This window comes from Pseudophryne corroboree, chromosome 5, assembly GCF_028390025.1.
Source record: "Pseudophryne corroboree isolate aPseCor3 chromosome 5, aPseCor3.hap2, whole genome shotgun sequence".
Taxonomy (NCBI): Eukaryota; Metazoa; Chordata; class Amphibia; order Anura; family Myobatrachidae; genus Pseudophryne; species Pseudophryne corroboree.
Window position 1 is genome coordinate 424,233,230 of NC_086448.1, and position 18,408 is coordinate 424,251,637.

An 18,408-nucleotide genomic window follows, 5' to 3' on the forward strand; every position below is an offset into this window, starting at 1 on the left:
ATTGCATGCCTTCTATACTAAAGATCGTGATGTAGTGTTATGACTGGCTCGTCTTCAGGGTCCACTTAAGTATGAAAATCACTACTTTTCTGTTTATCCAAATTTTGCCTTGGAAGTCCAAACAAACCTGTTAACAATTGGTTATAAAGAAGCCCAGAGATCGTCAGATTCAGTACTCCATGCTTTCCATGACTCAACTTCGAAAGATGTTGAGGACTGGTTAAAGTATTGTCCCTGTGCTCCTCAAGGGACTCCTGAAAGGGTCGTATTTACAAGTCTGTTTGTTCTATAATAAATTTTTCACATTAATTACTGCCGCTGTGCAGTGCCCCATTTGTTGTAGATACTCTGTGGATAATACTGCACTCCTTTTTCATTGTTTAGGTTATTCCACTGGGAAACTTTTTGATATTGTTGCAGGAGTACTTTGCTAAGAATACCTTTTGGGTTTTTCTATATCCTCCATTCGCTTTGATTACTTCTTATTTTTTAGTCTATAGTGGTTTCTGTGATGTTAGTGTATTAGAATGCTTAATATTTGTAGACACTCCCTTAATAATCTGTGTAAGCCTGAATCTTCAGTGATGGTCCCTAGGACCAGGGGGATGCTGGGAAGTGGGTGGTCCAGTGTGCAGTGTATCTGGAGTTGGTGATGGAATAAAGCAGCACAGCAGTGAACTCACATGTCTCTGTGTCCTGATGACTGGATTTACAAACATATTAACAAAACAGTTTCTGAACTGTGTGTATTTAATTTTTTTTATCTGTACTGCCAAGGTTGTGGTATGGCCTTGCAGCTAGGTCTGCTGGGTCCTTCACCTCTAGCTCACTATTTATTTGTTTAGTTAAAGTATCTCTTTAATGTTAAGTTAGGGATCCAAGTATACCTCAGTTTAAATGGTTATACAGGGTGGGATAGAGGGGGTAATTCAGACTGTATCGCTGCAGTGGCAGCGATCACAGTCTGAATTTCTTTGTGGAGTGCCAGCCTTTACCATGAAGCTCAAAATTGAGCTCAGGTGCATTCTGTTTCCACTGATCATCCTTGAGATGTTCCTACAGCTTAACTGGAGTTCACCTTTGGTAAATTCAGTTGAGTGGACATGATTTGGAAAGACACACATCTATCTATATAAGGTCCCACACTTCACAGTTCATGTCTGAGCACAAACCAAGCATGAAGTCAAAGGAATTGTCTGTAGATCTGCGAGACAGGGTTGTCTCCAGGCAAAAATCTGGGGAAGAGTACAGAAAAATATATGCTGTTTTAAAGGTCCCAAATGAGCACAGTGGCCTCCATCATCCATAAATGGAAGACGTTCGGAACCACCAGGACTCTTCTTACAGCTCGCCGGCCATCTAAACGGAGCAATCGGGGGAGAAGGGCCCTAGACAGGGAGGTGACCAAGAACCCGATGGTCACTCTGTCAGAGCTACAGCATTATTTTGTGGAGAGAGTAGAACCTTCCAGAAGGACAACCATCTCTGCAGCAATCCACCAATCAGGCCTGTATGATAGAGTGACCAGACGGAAGCAACTTCTTAGTAAAAAGCACATGGCAGCCCGCCTGGAGTTTGCCAAAATGCACCTGAAGGACTCTCAGACCATGAGAAACAAAATTCTCTGCTCTGATGAGAAAAAGATTGAACTCTTTGGCATGAATGCCAGGCGTCATGTTTGGAGGAAACCAGGCACCACTCATCACCAGGCCAATACCATCCCTACAGTGAAGCTTGGTGGTGGCAGCATCATGCTGTGGGGATGTTTTTCAGATGCAGGAACTGGGAGACTAGTTAGGATAGAGGGAAAGATGAATGCATCAATGTACAGAGACATTGATGAAAACCTGCTCCAGAGCGCTCTTGACCTCAGACTGGGGCGACGGTTCATCTTTCAGCAGGACAATGACCCTAAGCACACAGCCAAGATACAGTATCAAAGGAGTGGCTTCAGGACAACTCCGTGAATGTCCTTGAGTGGCCCAGCCAGAGCCCAGACTTGAATCCGATTGAACATCTCTGGAGATATCTGAAAATGGCTGTGCACCGACGCTTCTCATCCAACCTGTTGGATCTTGAGAGGTGCTGCAAAGAGGAATGGGCGAAACTGGCCAAAGATAGGTGTGCCAAGCTTGTGGCATCATATTCAAAAAGACTCGAGGCTGTAATTGCTGCCAAAGGTGCATCAACAATGTATTGAGCAAAGGCTGTGAATACTTATGTACATGTGAATTCTTAGTTTTTTATTTTTAATACATTTTCAGAAATCTCAAAAAAACTTTGTTTATGTTGTCATTATGGGGTATTGTGTGTAGAATTTTGAGGGAAAAATGAATTTATTCCATTTTGGAATAAGGCTGTAACATAACAAAATGTGGAAAAAATGAAGCGCTGTGAACACTTTCCAGATGCACTGTAAAGTTCTTTCAGACTGGGTATCTGGATATAAGGTTCAGATGATTCATCTAGTGTTGACGCTGAAGAACTCGGACTAACACATTTGGATGAGGCAGGAGGAAATGACAGTGAGCCTTGAACTGTAGACTGTGGTGGTGACGTAGTCAGTCACCTGGAACCCATCTTGACGTGCTGAAAGATCTTGCAACCTTTTACAGACTTGACGTTGTGTAATTTCAACTCTCTCTAACCTGGCTACAATGGCATGCAGCAGATCGGTACTGAGCCCGGCACTGCCTGCCGGATCCATTTTACCAGTGCTTACTGTCACGGATTGGTTTAGTTGTGGACCCAGACTGAGCTGAAGTGCGGGGCCCTGGCTTGAATTACCAGCGAAGAATGTAGTAGGTTTGATAAAAGATTTATTCATGCACAATTAGGGTGGCCAATCTCGAGCCATTCTTTCAATCCCGGGTATCGGGATTGAAAAATGGCCAATCCCGGGATTCCCAGGATTGGTTTGCTTCCAGTTTTGTCATCTCCCGCGTGCCCCGCTCCCATAACTTACTTACCACCATGGTACCTGGGAGGGCAGGTGGCCAACTTCCTCCGGTTTGAGGTCCGTGCGGCAGGCGGGTGTCTTGCTGCACAGTCTGACCTCTGACTTCATGTTACGCTGTGCAGGTGGAGACAGGAGGAGGGAGCCAGTCAGCATGAGAAAGATGAGAGACATGAGATCGAACAATGCAGAAGAGCTGAAGGGCGCTATTGAAGCATCCTGGTCTTTCATAACATCTCAGCAGTGCCACAGGCTGATAGAATCCATGCCACGCTTCATTGAGGTAGTAATTCATGCCAAAGGGCCCAAACCAAGTAATGAGTGCATATACATGATTATACTTTTCAGAGGGCTGACATTTCTGTATTTAAAATCCTTTTTTTATTGATTTTATGTAATATTCTCATTTTTTGAGATTTTGGATTTGTGGGTGACCTTAAGCTGTAAGCCACAATCATCAAAATTATAACAAATAAAGGCTTGAGATATCTCACTTCACATGTAATGAGTCTATATATTATATTAGTTTCACCTTTTAAGTTGAATTACTGAAATAAATGAACTTTTGCACGATATTCTAATTTTCTGAGTTTCACCTGTATGCAGTAGAGAAATCACTGGTAAAATGGCCTTCCGTGCAATTTTCCCGGATATATGCACATGCACAGTAGAGTCTGAGCTCTCTAGTGCTCAGAGTCTCAGCACTGCCAGCAGAGAGGAGGGGACCCGAACGGAGTATGCTGCACATGTGTCTCCTCCTCTCTTAAAGCACCCCTGAACAGTACCTCTGTGACATCAGTATTGCATTCAGCTGCAGGCAGAGAGTACCATTGTGACATCACAATCAATACAAGTGCAGGCAGCTCAACAGAAATTCTGTGGCATCACAATGCATTCAGCTGCAGGCAGTTCAACAGTACCACTGTGACATCACAATCAATACAGTTGCAGGCATTTCAACAGTACCTCTGTGGTGACATCACAATGCATTACGCTGCAGTCAGCTAGACAGTACCTCTATGACATCACAATGCATTCAGCTGCAGGCAGCTAAACAGTAGCACTGTGATATCACAATTAGTGATGTGCACCGGACATTTTTCGGGTTTTGTGTTTTGGTTTTGGATTCGGTTCCGCCGCCGTGTTTTGGGTTCGAACGCGTTTTGGCAAAACCTCACCAAATTTTTTTTGTCGGATTCGGGTGTGTTTTGGATTCGGGTGTTTTTTTCAAAAAACCCTAAAAAACAGCTTAAATCATTGAATTTGGGGGTCATTTTGATCCCATAGTATTATTAACCTCAATAACCATAATTTACACTCATTTTCAGTCTATTCTGAACACCTCACACCTCACAATATTATTTTTAGTCCTAAAATTTGCACTGAGGTCGCTGGATGGCTAAGCTAAGCGACCCAAGTGGCCGACACAAACACCTGGCCCATCTAGGAGTGGCACTGCAGTGTCACGCAGGATGGCCCTTCCAAAAAATACTCCCCTCCCCAAACAGCACATGACGCAAAGAAAAAAAGAGGCGCAATGAGCTAGCTGTGTGAGTAAGCTAAGCGACCCTAGTGGCCGACACAAACACCTGGCCCATCTAGGAGTGGCACTGCAGTGTCAGGCAGGATGGCCCTTCCAAAAAATACTCCCCAAACAGCACATGACGCAAAGAAAAAAAGAGGCGCAATGAGGTAGCTGTGTGAGTAAGCTAAGTGACCCTAGTGGCCGACACAAACACCTGGCCCATCTAGGAGTGGCACTGCAGTGTCACGCAGGATGGCCCTTCCAAAAAATACTCCCCAAACAGCACATGACGTAAAGAAAAAAAGAGGCGCAATGAGGTAGCTGTGTGAGTAAGCTAAGCGACCCTAGTGGCCGACACAAACACCTGGCCCATCTAGGAGTGGCACTGCAGTGTCACGCAGGATGGCCCTTCCAAAAAATACTCCCCTCCCCAAACAGCACATGACGCAAAGAAAAAAAGAGGCGCAATGAGGTAGCTGTGTGAGCAAGCTAAGCGACCCTAGTGGCCGACACAAACACCTGGCCCATCTAGGAGTGGCACTGCAGTGTCACGCAGGATGGCCCTTCCAAAAAATACTCCCCAAACAGCACATGACGCAAAGAAAAATGAAAGAAAAAAGAGGTGCAAGATGGAATTGTCCTTGGGCCCTCCCACCCACCCTTATGTTGTATAAACAGGACATGCACACTTTAACGAACCCATCATTTCAGTGACAGGGTCTGCCACACGACTGTGACTGAAATGACTGGTTGGTTTGGGCCCCCACCAAAAAAGAAGCAATCAATCTCTCCTTGCACAAACTGGCTCTACGGAGGCAAGATGTCCACCTCATCATCATCGTCCGATTCATCACCCCTTTCACTGTGTACATCCCCCTCCTCACAGATTATTAATTCGTCCCCACTGGAATCCACCATCTCAGATCCCCGTGTACTTTCTGGAGGCAATTGCTGCTGGTGAATGTCTCCATGGAGGAATTGATTATAATTAATTTTAATGAACATCATCTTCTCCACATTATCTGGAAGTAACCTCGTACGCCGATTGCTGACAAGGTGAGCGGCGGCACTAAACACTCTTTCGGAGTACACACTGGAGGGAGGGCAACTTAGGTAGAATAAAGCCAGTTTGTGCAAGGGCCTTCAAATTGCCTCTTTTTCCTGCCAGTATACGTACGGACTGTCTGACGTGCCTACTTGGATGCGGTCACTTATATAATCCTCCACCATTCTTTCAATGGTGAGAGAATCATATGCAGTGACAGTAGACGACATGTCAGTAATCGTTGGCAGGTCCTTCAGTCCGGACCAGATGTCAGCATCAGCAGTCGCTCCAGACTGCCCTGCATCACCGCCAGTGGGTGGGCTCGGAATTCGTAGCCTTTTCCTCGCACCCCCAGTTGCGGGAGAATGTGAAGGAGGAGATGTTGACAGGTCGCGTTCCGCTTGACTTGACAATTTTCTCACCAGCAGTTCTTTGAACCCCTGCAGACTTGTGTCTGCCAGAAAGAGAGATCCAACGTAGGTTTTAAATCTAGGATCGAGCACGGTGGCCAAAATGTAGTGCTCTGATTTCAACAGATTGACCACACGTGAATCCTGGTTAAGCGAATGAAGGGCTCCATCCACAAGTCCCACATGCCTAGCGGAATCGCTCTGTTTTAGCTCCTCCTTCAATGCCTCCAGCTTCTTCTGCAAAAGCCTGATGAGGGGAATGACCTGACTCAGGCTGGCAGTGTCTGAACTGACTTCACGTGTGGCAAGTTCAAAGGGCAGCAGAACCTTGCACAACGTTGAAATCATTCTCCACTGCGCTTGAGACAGGTGCATTCCACCTCCTTTGCCTATATCGTGGCCAGATGTATAGGCTTGAATGGCCTTTTGCTGCTCCTCCATCCTCTGAAGCATATAGAGGGTTGAATTCCACCTCGTTACCACCTCTTGCTTCAGATGATGGCAGGGCAGGTTCAGGTTTTTCTTCTGTACGCGGTGCCTGTACGCCGAAAGTGGCCCGCAATTCTTCTGGCCACCGACAGCATCTCTTGCACGCCCCTGTCGTTTTTTAAATAATTCTGCACCACCAAATTCAAGGTATGTGCAAAACATGGGACGTGCTGGAATTTGCCCAGATATAATGCACGCACAATATTGCTGGCGTTGTCCGATGCCACAAATCCCCAGGAGAGTCCAATTAGGGTAAGCCATTCTGCGATGATCTTCCTCAGTTGCCGTAAGAGGTTTTCTGCTGTGTGTGTATTCTGGAAAGTGGTGATACAAAGCGTAGCCTGCCTAGGAACGAGTTGGCGTTTGCGAGATGCTGCTACTGGTGCCGCCGCTGCTGTTCTTGCAGCGGGAGGCAATACATCTACCCAGTGGGCTGTCACAGTCATGTAGTCCTGAGTCTGCCCTGCTCCACTTGTCCACATGTCCGTGGTTAAGTGGACATTGGGTACAACTGCATTTTTTAGGACACTGGTGAGTCTTTTTCTGACGTCCATGTACATTCTCGGTATCGCCTGCCTAGAGAAGTGGAACCTAGATGGTATTTGGTAACGGGGGCACACTACCTTAAGAAATTGTCTAGTTCCCTGTGAACTAACGGCGGATACCGGACGCACGTCTAAAACCAACATAGTTGTCAAGGCCTCAGTTATCCGCTTTGCAACAGGATGACTGCTGTGATATTTCATCTTCCTCGCAAAGGACTGTTGGACAGTCAATTGCTTACTGGAAGTAGTACAAGAGGTCTTCCGACTTCCCCTCTGGGATGACGATCGACTCCCAGCAGCAACAACAGCAGCACCAGCAGCAGTAGGCGTTACACTCAAGGATGCATCAGAGGAATCCCAGGCAGGAGAGGACTCGTCAGACTTGCCAGTGACATGGCCTGCAGGACTATTGGCTTTCCTGGGTAAGGAGGAAATTGACACTGAGGGAGTTGGTGGTGTGGTTTGCGCGAGCTTGGTTACAAGAGGAAGGGATTTACTGGTCAGTGGACTGCTTCCGCTGTCGCCCAAAGTTTTTGAACTTGTCACTGACTTATTATGAATGCGCTGCAGGTGACGTATAAGGGAGGATGTTCCGAGGTGGTTAACGTCCTTACCCCTACTTATTACAGCTTGACAAAGGCAACACACGGCTTGACACCTGTTGTCCGCATTTCTGTTGAAATACTTCCACACTGAAGAGCTGATTTTTTTGGTATTTTCACCAGGCATGTCAATGGCCATATTCCTCCCACGGACAACAGGTGTCTCCCCGGGTGCCTGACTTAAACAAACCACCTCACCATCAGAATCCTCCTTGTCAATTTCCTCCCCAGCCCAAGCAACACCCATATCCTCATCCTGGTGTACTTCAACACTGACATCTTCAATTTCACTATCAGGAACTGGACTGCGGGTGCTCCTTTCAACACTTGCAGGGGGCGTGCAAATGGTGGAAGGCGCAAGCTCTTCCCGTCCAGTGTTGGGAAGGTCAGGCATCGCAACCAACACAATTGGACTCTCCTTTGGGATTTGTGATTTCGAAGAACGCACAGTTCTTTGCTGTGCTTTTGCCGCAAGTCTTTTCTTTTTTCTAGCGAGAGGATGAGTGCTTCCATCCTCATGTGAAGCTGAACCACTAGCCATGAACATAGGCCAGGGCCTCAGCCGTTCCTTGCCACTCCGTGTCGTAAATGGCATATTGGCAAGTTTACGCTTCTCCTCAGACGCTTTTAATTTTGATTTTTGGGTCATTTTTTTACTGATCTTTTGTGTTTTGGATTTTACATGCTCTGTACTATGACATTGGGCATCGGCCTTGGCAGACGACGTTGATGGCATTTCATCGTCTCGGCCATGACTAGTGGCAGCAGCTTCAGCACGAGGTGGAAGTGGATCTTGATCTTTCCCTATTTTTTTAACCTCCACATTTTTGTTCTCCATATTTTGCGCACAACTAAAAGCCACCACAGGTATACAATGTAGATGGGTGGATAGTATACTATTATTACTTATACTTATGGACGACGAGTGATGACACAGAGGTAGGTACAGCCGTGGCCTACCGTACTGCTTATATATATATATATATATATATATAATATACTGTATAACGGACCTGGTGGACACTGTCAGCAGACTGCTAAACTAGTATGAAGAAAGAAAAAACACCACAGGTATACAATGTAGATGGATGGATAGTATTGTATTACTTATACTTATGGACGACGAGTGACGACACAGAGGTAGGTACAGCCGTGGCCTACCGAACTGCTGCTTATATAATATACTGTATAACGGACCTGGTGGACACTGTCAGCAGACTGCTAAACTAGTATGAAGAAAGAAAAAACACCACAGGTATACAATGTAGATGGATGGATAGTATAGTATTACTTATACTTATGGACGACGAGTGACGACACAGAGGTAGGTACAGCCGTGGCCTACCGTACTGCTGCTTATATATATATATATATATATATATATATATAAAATATACTGTATAACGGACCTGGTGGACACTGTCAGCAGACTGCTAAACTAGTATGAAGAAAGAAAAAAAAAACAATTATAACAATGTCACTCTTAGTCTTTTCTATTACGGAGAGGACGCCAGCCACGTCCTCTCCCTATCAATCTCAATGCACGTGTGAAAATGGCGGCGACGCGCGGCTCCTTATATAGAATCCGAGTCTCACGAGAATCCGACAGCGGGATGATGACGTTCGGGCGCGCTCGGGTTAACCGAGCAAGGCGGGAGGATCCGAGTCGCTCGGACCCGTGTAAAAAAAAGGTGAAGTTCGGGCGGGTTCGGATTCCGAGAAACCGAACCCGCTCATCACTAATCACAATGCATTCGGCTACATATAACTAGAGAGTACATCTGTTACATCATACTGCAGATAGCTAGACAGTACCACTGTTACATAACAATGCATTCAGCTGCAGGAAGCTTTGTGACATCACACTGCTGTCAGATGCAGTCAGTTAGACAGTTTCTCTGTGACGTTACTATCAATACAGGTGCAGGCAGCTCGACAGTACCACTGTGACATCACAATGCATTCAGCTGCAGACAGCTAGACAGTACTACTGTGATGTCAAAATGCATTCTGCTGAAAGCTGCTGGACAGTACAACTGTGACATCACAATGCATTCAGCTGCAGGCAGATAGACAGTATGTTTGTGACATCACAATCAATACAGCTGCAAACATCTCGACAGTACCTCTGTAACATTCTGGAGGAGACTTTGTTGGAAGAAATAAACAATCCCTGTTGATGCAATATCAGTTGAAGAAGGAGGTGTTGTATATAATACATGAAGTGTCCATCACGCCACTAGTTTTTTCTGTTATGCACAGGGCTCATTTTGCTTTCTCAGGGTTTTTCCAAGTAGGCCCCAGAAGGGTTTATACAGTTACCTAAACTTGGGTGGAGGCACTGTAGCATATTGGTAACTCCCCTTCCTCTTGGAAATTCAGGGGTAGGTTACACATATACAAAAAAAAAAGTCAAATATTTGGCCAGAAAATATCAAGGTTGCCACCACCTCAGGGTAGACTTTTTAGGCAAGTCCTAACCACCCTAATTAAATTGACCCTTTAAACAAATAGTGTTCATGTTACAGCTCTCCGGGTATTGATGCGGTATAAAGGTAAGTAAAACAATGGCTATATAACCTGTCGCTGTAAAGTTGTTATGCAACATACTAGAGATGGTGTAATATGGTGCAGTACGGATGGTGTAATGGTTAGCATGACTGCATCACAGCACTAAGGTCATGGGTTCGATTCCCAACATGGCCCTAACTGTGTTGAGTTTGTATATTCTCCCCGTACTTGCATGGGTTTCCTCCGGGTACTCCGGTTTCCTCCCACAATCCAAAAATATACTGGTAGGTTAATTGGCTCCTGACAAAAATTAACCCTAACGTGAATGTGTGTGCGTGTAAATATGCTAGGGAATATAGATTGTAAGCTCCACTGGGGCAGGGACTGATGTGAATGGCCAAATATTCTCTGTAAAGCGCTGCGGAATATGTGTGCACTATATAAATAACTGGTAATAATAATAAATATGCAGATTTGGATTTACACGGATTTTAAAACAGCATCTTATTGGCTCTAGGATGTCACTTGTTTTTGATAGTCATGAATAAAAATGATAAATATGTACTCGCGTTAATTTTGGTGTTAAGAACCAAGTAAGAACCTGCACGTCTACTAAATACATGACACCCTTTCACTTCTCGGCCACGATTGGATGCTGTTTCTCAACAGCTGGAGTGCCCTACAGTCTCCTGCCTAATGTATATGGACTGACAGACTTTAGTAAATATTGCCCCTACATGGATAAGTATATTGATGTTACTGGCCTGGCTCAGACCCTTACAACTGTACATGGTGCATAGGGATACTGTAAGTATATATGGACCCTCCCCATCCATTGTACAGCTCAGTCCTGTAACCAGGGCACTACACATTGTACCCTCTGACCATAACGCCCACAGTGCTGTCTGCAAGTGGCAGCAACACCCGGTCACTGTGGCTACAGATGAACAGCTCATAGATGGGGGTCTATACTTGTCATGTCCATATGGGCAGCAGTTACTACCACACAGGCCATCCGACTACTGAGTTTATCACTCAAAACTCACCCGATGAGGACAAGCATGTGTCCCAACGTCGCACGCCAGGGCTGCATGTGCAAGCATTCACCTGCCAGAGTAACGTCACTCACTGTCATGGTGTGGCCCCTGAAACTTCAGTCCCAGCAGTCCACCCTCCCTGATGACGGCCCTGACAACAAGTGCCAGTGTTGTGACAGTTCAGGCTTGAACAGCTTCATTGTCAATTGGAAGCCCGTTATATTTTAACCAAGGCAGTTCCTGACTGTATTTTGTGGGTATAGGCTCAGAAAGAGTGGTAGCATTACCGGTTTGTTCAATGTAAATGTAAATTGTTGTTTTCAAACACCTGTAGTCTTCCAAGGTGTGTGTGTGTGTGTGTGTGTGTGTGTGTGTGTGTGTGTGTGTGTGTATTTCCCTGTTACGCTAGGGTCAATATTGCTGAGATATTTTTCTTTCAGGATTATTCTACTTTAGATGCCTCTAAGGTCTTCTATACCCCCTCTTAACCTCACGAATATTTGCCTCAGGTTACGCTGCCATGACTATCATAGGAAACTGTTGACTTCCTGGAAGCTCCATTTACATTGGAGGAAGTGGTAGCTGTTGTTTTCTCACTTCCTGTTTCTAAGGCTCCAGGGTGCGATGGGTTACCTGTGGAGGTATATAAGAAAAGGATTTCTTTAACCCCCCCTCCCCCCCACACACACACATTTATTGGATACTTTTAATGTTCTTTATGAAGGGTGCTTATTTTATAGTGCTTGCTAAGCTGGACAAAGATCCCTCACTGCCAGAGTCGTATCGTCCCATTTTGCCTTGTGTCTACTGATGTTAAAATCCTTGCTAAATTACTGGCCATGCATTTGAACTCTGATTACTTCTATAGTTCAGTCTAATCAAACAGATTTTATGTCAGGACAGTGTACTGTTCAGAATCTTCTAAGGCTTTTTTATCAATTGCAAAGGCGTGACCTGGTTGAGCTTGAGGCAGTGTTGGTGTCCTTGGATACTGCAAAGGCCTTCGATTCAGTTGAATGGGGTTATTTGTGGGAGGTTTTACATAAATTTGTCTTTGGACCTTGTTTCATTCAATGTACTTAGTTGCTGTATTCTTCCCTGGCAGACCTAGTTTCCGTAAATGGTTATACTACAGCCCCCTTTTTCATGGTCAGAGGGACCCGGCAGGGTTGTCTTCTTTCTCCCATTCTGTTTGAATGTCTGTCAAGCCTTTAGCGTGTCTGTGTACTGCTCCTGGTGTACATGGCCTTGGGGCTTAGGTGGTGGAGGATGTCATAGCCTTGTATGCAGATGACATGCTTTTGTTCCTGGCAGGTGCTGAAGGGTACTTAGATACTGTGTTGGGGATGGTTGATACGTTTGAGGGCTTTTCAGGTTTGCTTATTAGTCTCCGTTTTTCAGTTTTTCCCTCCAATGGACGTTACTCTTGAAATATTTGGGAGTTAGGATTAAATCTCAATCTGCAAACTATGTTGCACAAAAAATGATACCATTACTTCTAATTATAAGTCAAGGGTTCGTACATGGAAGAAGATGCCCCTTACTGTAATTGAGACAAATTAACCTTTTTAACATTGCACTCCAGCTGGGCATACACTATATAATTATGTGGCAGATTATCTGGCAGATCTGACTGGTTGGAAAATCTGGTAATAGAGGAGAGCAAATGATAATCGACCATTTGCTCCCAAACCTTAGAAAATGGTAAAAAACCGTGATTTAACCAATTTGTCTGACTGACAGGTTTTGTCCATTTCCCAGTGTTTGGGAGCAAATTGTCGATTATCATTTGCTCTCCTCTATTACCAGATTTTCCAACCAGTCAGATCTGGCAGATAATCTGCCATATAATTGTACAGTGTATGCCCATCTTTAGTATTTATGTCTCCTCCAGCATTCTCCAGCATATATTCCCAAAAAGATTTTTTATGGGATTGAGAGAATTCTCTCCTCTTTTATATGGGGTGATTAACCTGCTTGGGATACTTTGATTGGTTTTCTGGCTGAGCAGATGGGTTTCTTCTTCTCTGCCTCCTTTGCAATTTGTACTCTTTTTCTGCTTCTGGCTTTCTTCCTTTACTACTTCAGGCTCTTCTGGTCTGGTGTTTTACTCATATTCCGTTTGAATGGTCAAGTGTGGATGAAGATTCACCACTATGGTTTAACCCTTCCTACCCTGAACTGTTTAGATTTTCTACTGACAATATTTGGATTTTGCATGGGGTTTTCTCTTTTGGGCAAACTTTATAGTGAAGAAGTCCTTATGTTTTTTACTCAATTGCAGACTGAATTTGGGTTTTCCAACACCGTTTTCTAAAGATACTTGCAACTCAGGCTCAATTTATTGATTCCTCTCCAGTATTGTCTTCCTCAATGGTTCACAAGTTGTACGGTGTGATTGGTGTGGCTGGTATGAGTCTTACCCGGGATTCAAGACCCTTCCTTATTATGTACGCTCGTCCGGGCACAGTATCCTAACTGATAATTCATTGTTCAGTGCTGGGGTTTTTGGGGTAATATATCCTCTGTATACTGTATGCTAGTCTTAATACCTGTTTTATTCCAGGTCTATGTCTGTGACTCCAAGTGGGACTCTATGGGACTTTCCATCATCTGAGGACCAGGATAGAGACCACATGCTACTTGGACTTGTCGGTGCCCTTCCTTGTTCAGTGAGAGCCATTACCCCTGTGGAAGTTGATTATATGTGATTTTCAGATTTTCTGAATGTGAGTGTAACTGTTAAAATGTGTCCTAATTTTTAAATGTTGCACTAAATTCTTCTCCCCTTGAGTTTTCATATGCTCGAGTGGAGGAAGATATTTTAAGAAAAAGGACCAATATTAAATATGTTGGAGGATTATGATGAGCGAGTTTTTACACATTCTAGATTATCTATTAAAAGGTCCAAATTAAGTTACTAAATGGTGTTGCACTAAGTCCTTTTCCTTTCTGAGGTATACATGTTGGAGTGGAGTTTCATACATTGAAGAAAACAACCTGCAAATAAGGAATATTTGGGAACTTTGCATACACTAAAGAATTTGGACATTCATTTCCCTTTTTAAGGTTGTTTAATTTCATATATTACAGGTGCTTTTTTTCTGCGCCACGGGGTAGCTCTCTTTTCTATTTTATATCTGTTATAAAGTCTGGTGAACCTTTGAGTGATCGGGGCTGCATTTTAAAGGTTTTATTGCGCAATCTAGGGATTCTTATTGTCTAAGGTCTATTAGACTCTTAAAACTATATGGGAAGTAGACGTTGATCCTTTTTCTGATGTTCACTGGTTACAAATTCTGGGATCTATTAAATACACCACTCATTGGGGTATATTTACTAAGGTCCCGATTTTGACCGAGATGATGTTTTTCTTCAAAGTGTCATCTCGGGAATTTACTAAACTCAAATCACGGCAGTGATGAGGGCATTCGTAATATTTTGGAAGTCCTAGGAAAAAATTACGAATCAATACACCATCGGTCAAATACGCTTGCAATTTGGTAGAAATCGGTCATTTACTAAAAAGTGCAAATCACAAACACTGCCGACAATAGCCAAACACTGCCGTGCTGAAATACAATTCGTGAAAATAAGAATTTACTTACCGATAATTCTATTTCTCATAGTCCGTAGTGGATGCTGGGAACTCCGTAAGGACCATGAGGAATAGCGGCTCCGCAGGAGACTGGGCACAAAAGTAAAAGCTTTATGACTAGCTGGTGTGCACTGGCTCCTCCCCCTATGACCCTCCTCCAAGCCTCAGTTAGGATACTGTGCCCGGACGAGCGTACATAATAAGGAAGGGTCTTGAATCCCGGGTAAGACTCATACCAGCCACACCAATCACACCGTACAACTTGTGATCTGAACCCAGTTAACAGTATGATAAACGTAGGAGCCTCTGAAAAGATGGCTCATAACAATAAACAACCCGATTTTTGTAACAATAACTATATACAAGTATTGCAGACAATCCGCACTTGGGATGGGCGCCCAGCATCCACTACGGACTATGAGAAATAGAATTATCGGTAAGTAAATTCTTATTTTCTCTGACGTCCTAGTGGATGCTGGGAACTCCGTAAGGACCATGGGGATTATACCAAAGCTCCCAAACGGCGGGAGAGTGCGGATGACTCTGCAGCACCGAATGAGAGAACTCCAGGTCCTCCTCAGCCAGGGTATCGAATTTGTAAAATTTAGCAAACGTGTTTGCCCCTGACCAAGTAGCTGCTCGGCAAAGTTGTAAAGCCGAGACCCCTCGGGCAGCCGCCCAAGATGAGCCCACCTTCCTTGTGGAATGGGCTTTTACAGATTTTGGCTGTGGCAGGCCTGCCACAGAATGTGCAAGCTGAATCGTACTACAAATCCAACGAGCAATCGTCTGCTTAGAAGCAGGAGCACCCAGCTTGTTGGGTGCATACAGGATAAACAGCGAGTCAGATTTTCTGACTCCAGCCGTCCTGGAAACATATATTTTCAGGGCCCTGACTACGTCCAGCAACTTGGAGTCCTCCAAGTCCCTAGTAGCCGCAGGCACCACAATAGGCTGGTTCATGTGAAACGCTGAAACCACCTTAGGGAGAAATTGAGGGCGAGTCCTCAGTTCTGCCCTGTCTGAATGAAAAATTAGGTAAGGGCTTTTATATGATAAAGCCGCCAATTCTGAGACACGCCTGGCTGAAGCCAGGGCTAACAGCATGACCACTTTCCATGTGAGATATTTTAATTCCACAGTGGTGAGTGGTTCAAACCAATGTGACTTTAGGAGACTCAACACTACATTGAGATCCCAAGGTGCCACTGGAGGCACAAAAGGAGGCTGTATATGCAGTACCCCTTTGACAAACGTCTGAACTTCAGGCACTGAAGCCAGTTCTTTTTGGAAGAATATTGACAGGGCCGAAATTTTAACCTTAATGGACCCTAATTTTAGGCCCATAGATAGCCCTGTTTGCAGGAAATGCAGGAAACGACCCAGTTGAAATTCCTCTGTAGGGGCCTTCTTGGCCTCACACCACGCAACATATTTTCGCCAAATGCGGTGATAATGTTTCGCGGTTACATCCTTCCTGGCCTTGATCAGGGTAGGGATGACTTCATCTGGAATGCCTTTTTCCTTCAGGATCCGGCGTTCAACCTCCATGCCGTCAAACGCAGCCGCGGTAAGTCTTGGAACAGACAAGGTCCCTGCTGGAGCAGGTCCTTTCTTAGAGGTAGAGGCCACGGGTCCTCCGTGAGCATCTCTTGGAGTTCCGGGTACCAAGTCCTCCTTGGCCAATCCGGAGCCACGAGTATAGTTCTTACTCCTCTCCTTCTTATGATTCTCAATACTTTGGGTATGAGAAGCAGAGGAGGGAACACATACACTGACTGGTACACCCACGGTGTTACCAGAGCGTCCACCGCTATCGCCTGAGGGTCCCTTGACCTGGCGCAATATCTGTCTAGTTTCTTGTTGAGACGAGACGCCATCATGTCCACCTTTGGTTTTTCCCAACGGTTTACAATCACGTGGAAGACTTCTGGGTGAAGTCCCCACTCCCCCGGGTGGAGGTCGTGTCTGCTGAGGAAGTCTGCTTCCCAGTTGTCCACTCCCGGAATGAACACCGCTGACAGTGCTGTCACATAATTTTCCGCCCAGCGAAGAATTCTTGCAGCTTCTGCCATTGCCCTCCTGCTTCTTGTGCCGCCCTGTCTGTTTACGTGGGCGACTGCCGTGATGTTGTCCGATTGGATCAATACCGACTGACCCTGAAGCAGAGGCCTTGCTTGACTTAGGGCATTGTAAATTGCCCTTAGTTCCAGGATATTTATGTGAAGAGACGTTTCCATGCTTGACCACAAGCCCTGGAAATTTCTTCCCTGTGTGACTGCTCCCCAGCCTCTCAGGCTGGCATCCGTGGTCACCAGAATCCAGTCCTGAATGCCGAATCTGCGGCCCTCTAGAAGATGAGCACTCTGCAACCACCACAGGAGAGACACCCTTGTCCTTGGAGACAGGGCTATCCGCTGATGCATCTGAAGATGCGATCCGGACCATTTGTCCAGCAGATCCCACTGAAAAGTTCTTGCATGGAATCTTCCGAATGGAATCGCTTCGTAAGAAGCCACCATCTTTCCCAGAACCCTTGTGCATTGATGCACTGACACTTGTCCTGGTTTCAGGAGGTTCCTGACTAGCTCGGATAACTCCCTGGCCTTCTCCTCCGGGAGAAACACCTTTTTCTGGACTGTGTCCAGAATCATCCCTAGGAACAGTAGACGTGTTGTTGGAATCAGCTGCGATTTTGGAATATTTAGAATCCACCCGTGCTGACGTAGCACTACCTGAGATAGTGCTACTCCGACCTCTAACTGTTCCCTGGACCTTGCCCTTATCAGGAGATCGTCCAAGTAAGGGATAATTAAGACGCCTTTTCTTCGAAGAAGAATCATCATTTCGGCCATTACCTTGGTAAAGACCCGTGGTGCCGTGGACAATCCAAACGGCAGCGTCTGAAACTGATAATGACAGTTTTGTACCACAAACCTGAGGTACCCTTGGTGAGAAGGGTAGATTGGGACATGGAGATAAGCATCTTTGATGTCCAGAGACACCATATAGTCCCCTTCTTCCAGGTTCGCTATCACTGCTCTGAGTGACTCCATCTTGAATTTGAACCTTTTTATGTAAGTGTTCAATGATTTCAGATTTAAAATCGGTCTCACCGAGCCGTCCGGCTTCGGTACCACAAACAGCGTGGAGTAATACCCCTTTCCCTGTTGTAGGAGGGGTACCTTGATTATCACCTGCTGGGAATACAGCTTGTGAATAGCTTCCAGTACTGCCTCCCTGTCGGAGGGAGACGTTGGTAGAGCAGACTTCAGGAACCGGCGAGGGGGAGACGTCTCGAATTCCAATTTGTACCCCTGTGATACTACCTGCAGGATCCAGGGGTCCACTTGCGAGTGAGCCCACTGCGCGTTGAAATTTTTGAGACGGGCCCCCACCGTGCCTGAGTCCGCTTGTAAAGCCCCAGCGTCATGCTGAAGACTTGGCAGAAGCGGGGGAGGGCTTCTGATCCTGGGAAGAGGCTGCCTGCTGCAGTCTTTTTCCCCTTCCTCTGCCCCGGGGCAGAAATGAGTGGCCTTTTGCCCGCTTGCCCTTATGGGGACGAAAGGACTGAGTTTGAAAAGACGGTGTCTTTTTCTGCTGAGAGGTGACCTGGGGTAAAAAGGTGGATTTCCCAGCCATCGCCGTGGCCACCAGGTCCGATAGACCGACCCCAAATAACTCCTCCCC

The 18,408-nt window shown here is 45.5% G+C and overlaps 1 long non-coding RNA gene across 1 annotated transcript in view; it reads left to right on the top strand.

Annotated features, from left to right (window-relative positions):
- LOC134929095 (uncharacterized) overlaps positions 1-14,022 on the top strand; it is a 97,872-nt gene extending 83,850 nt beyond the window's left edge. The window contains exon 3 of the long non-coding RNA XR_010178277.1: positions 13,687-14,022. This is a non-coding gene — a long non-coding RNA (uncharacterized LOC134929095). The remainder of the gene's footprint in view (positions 1-13,686) is intronic.
- The last annotated feature ends 4,386 nt before the right edge of the window (positions 14,023-18,408 follow it).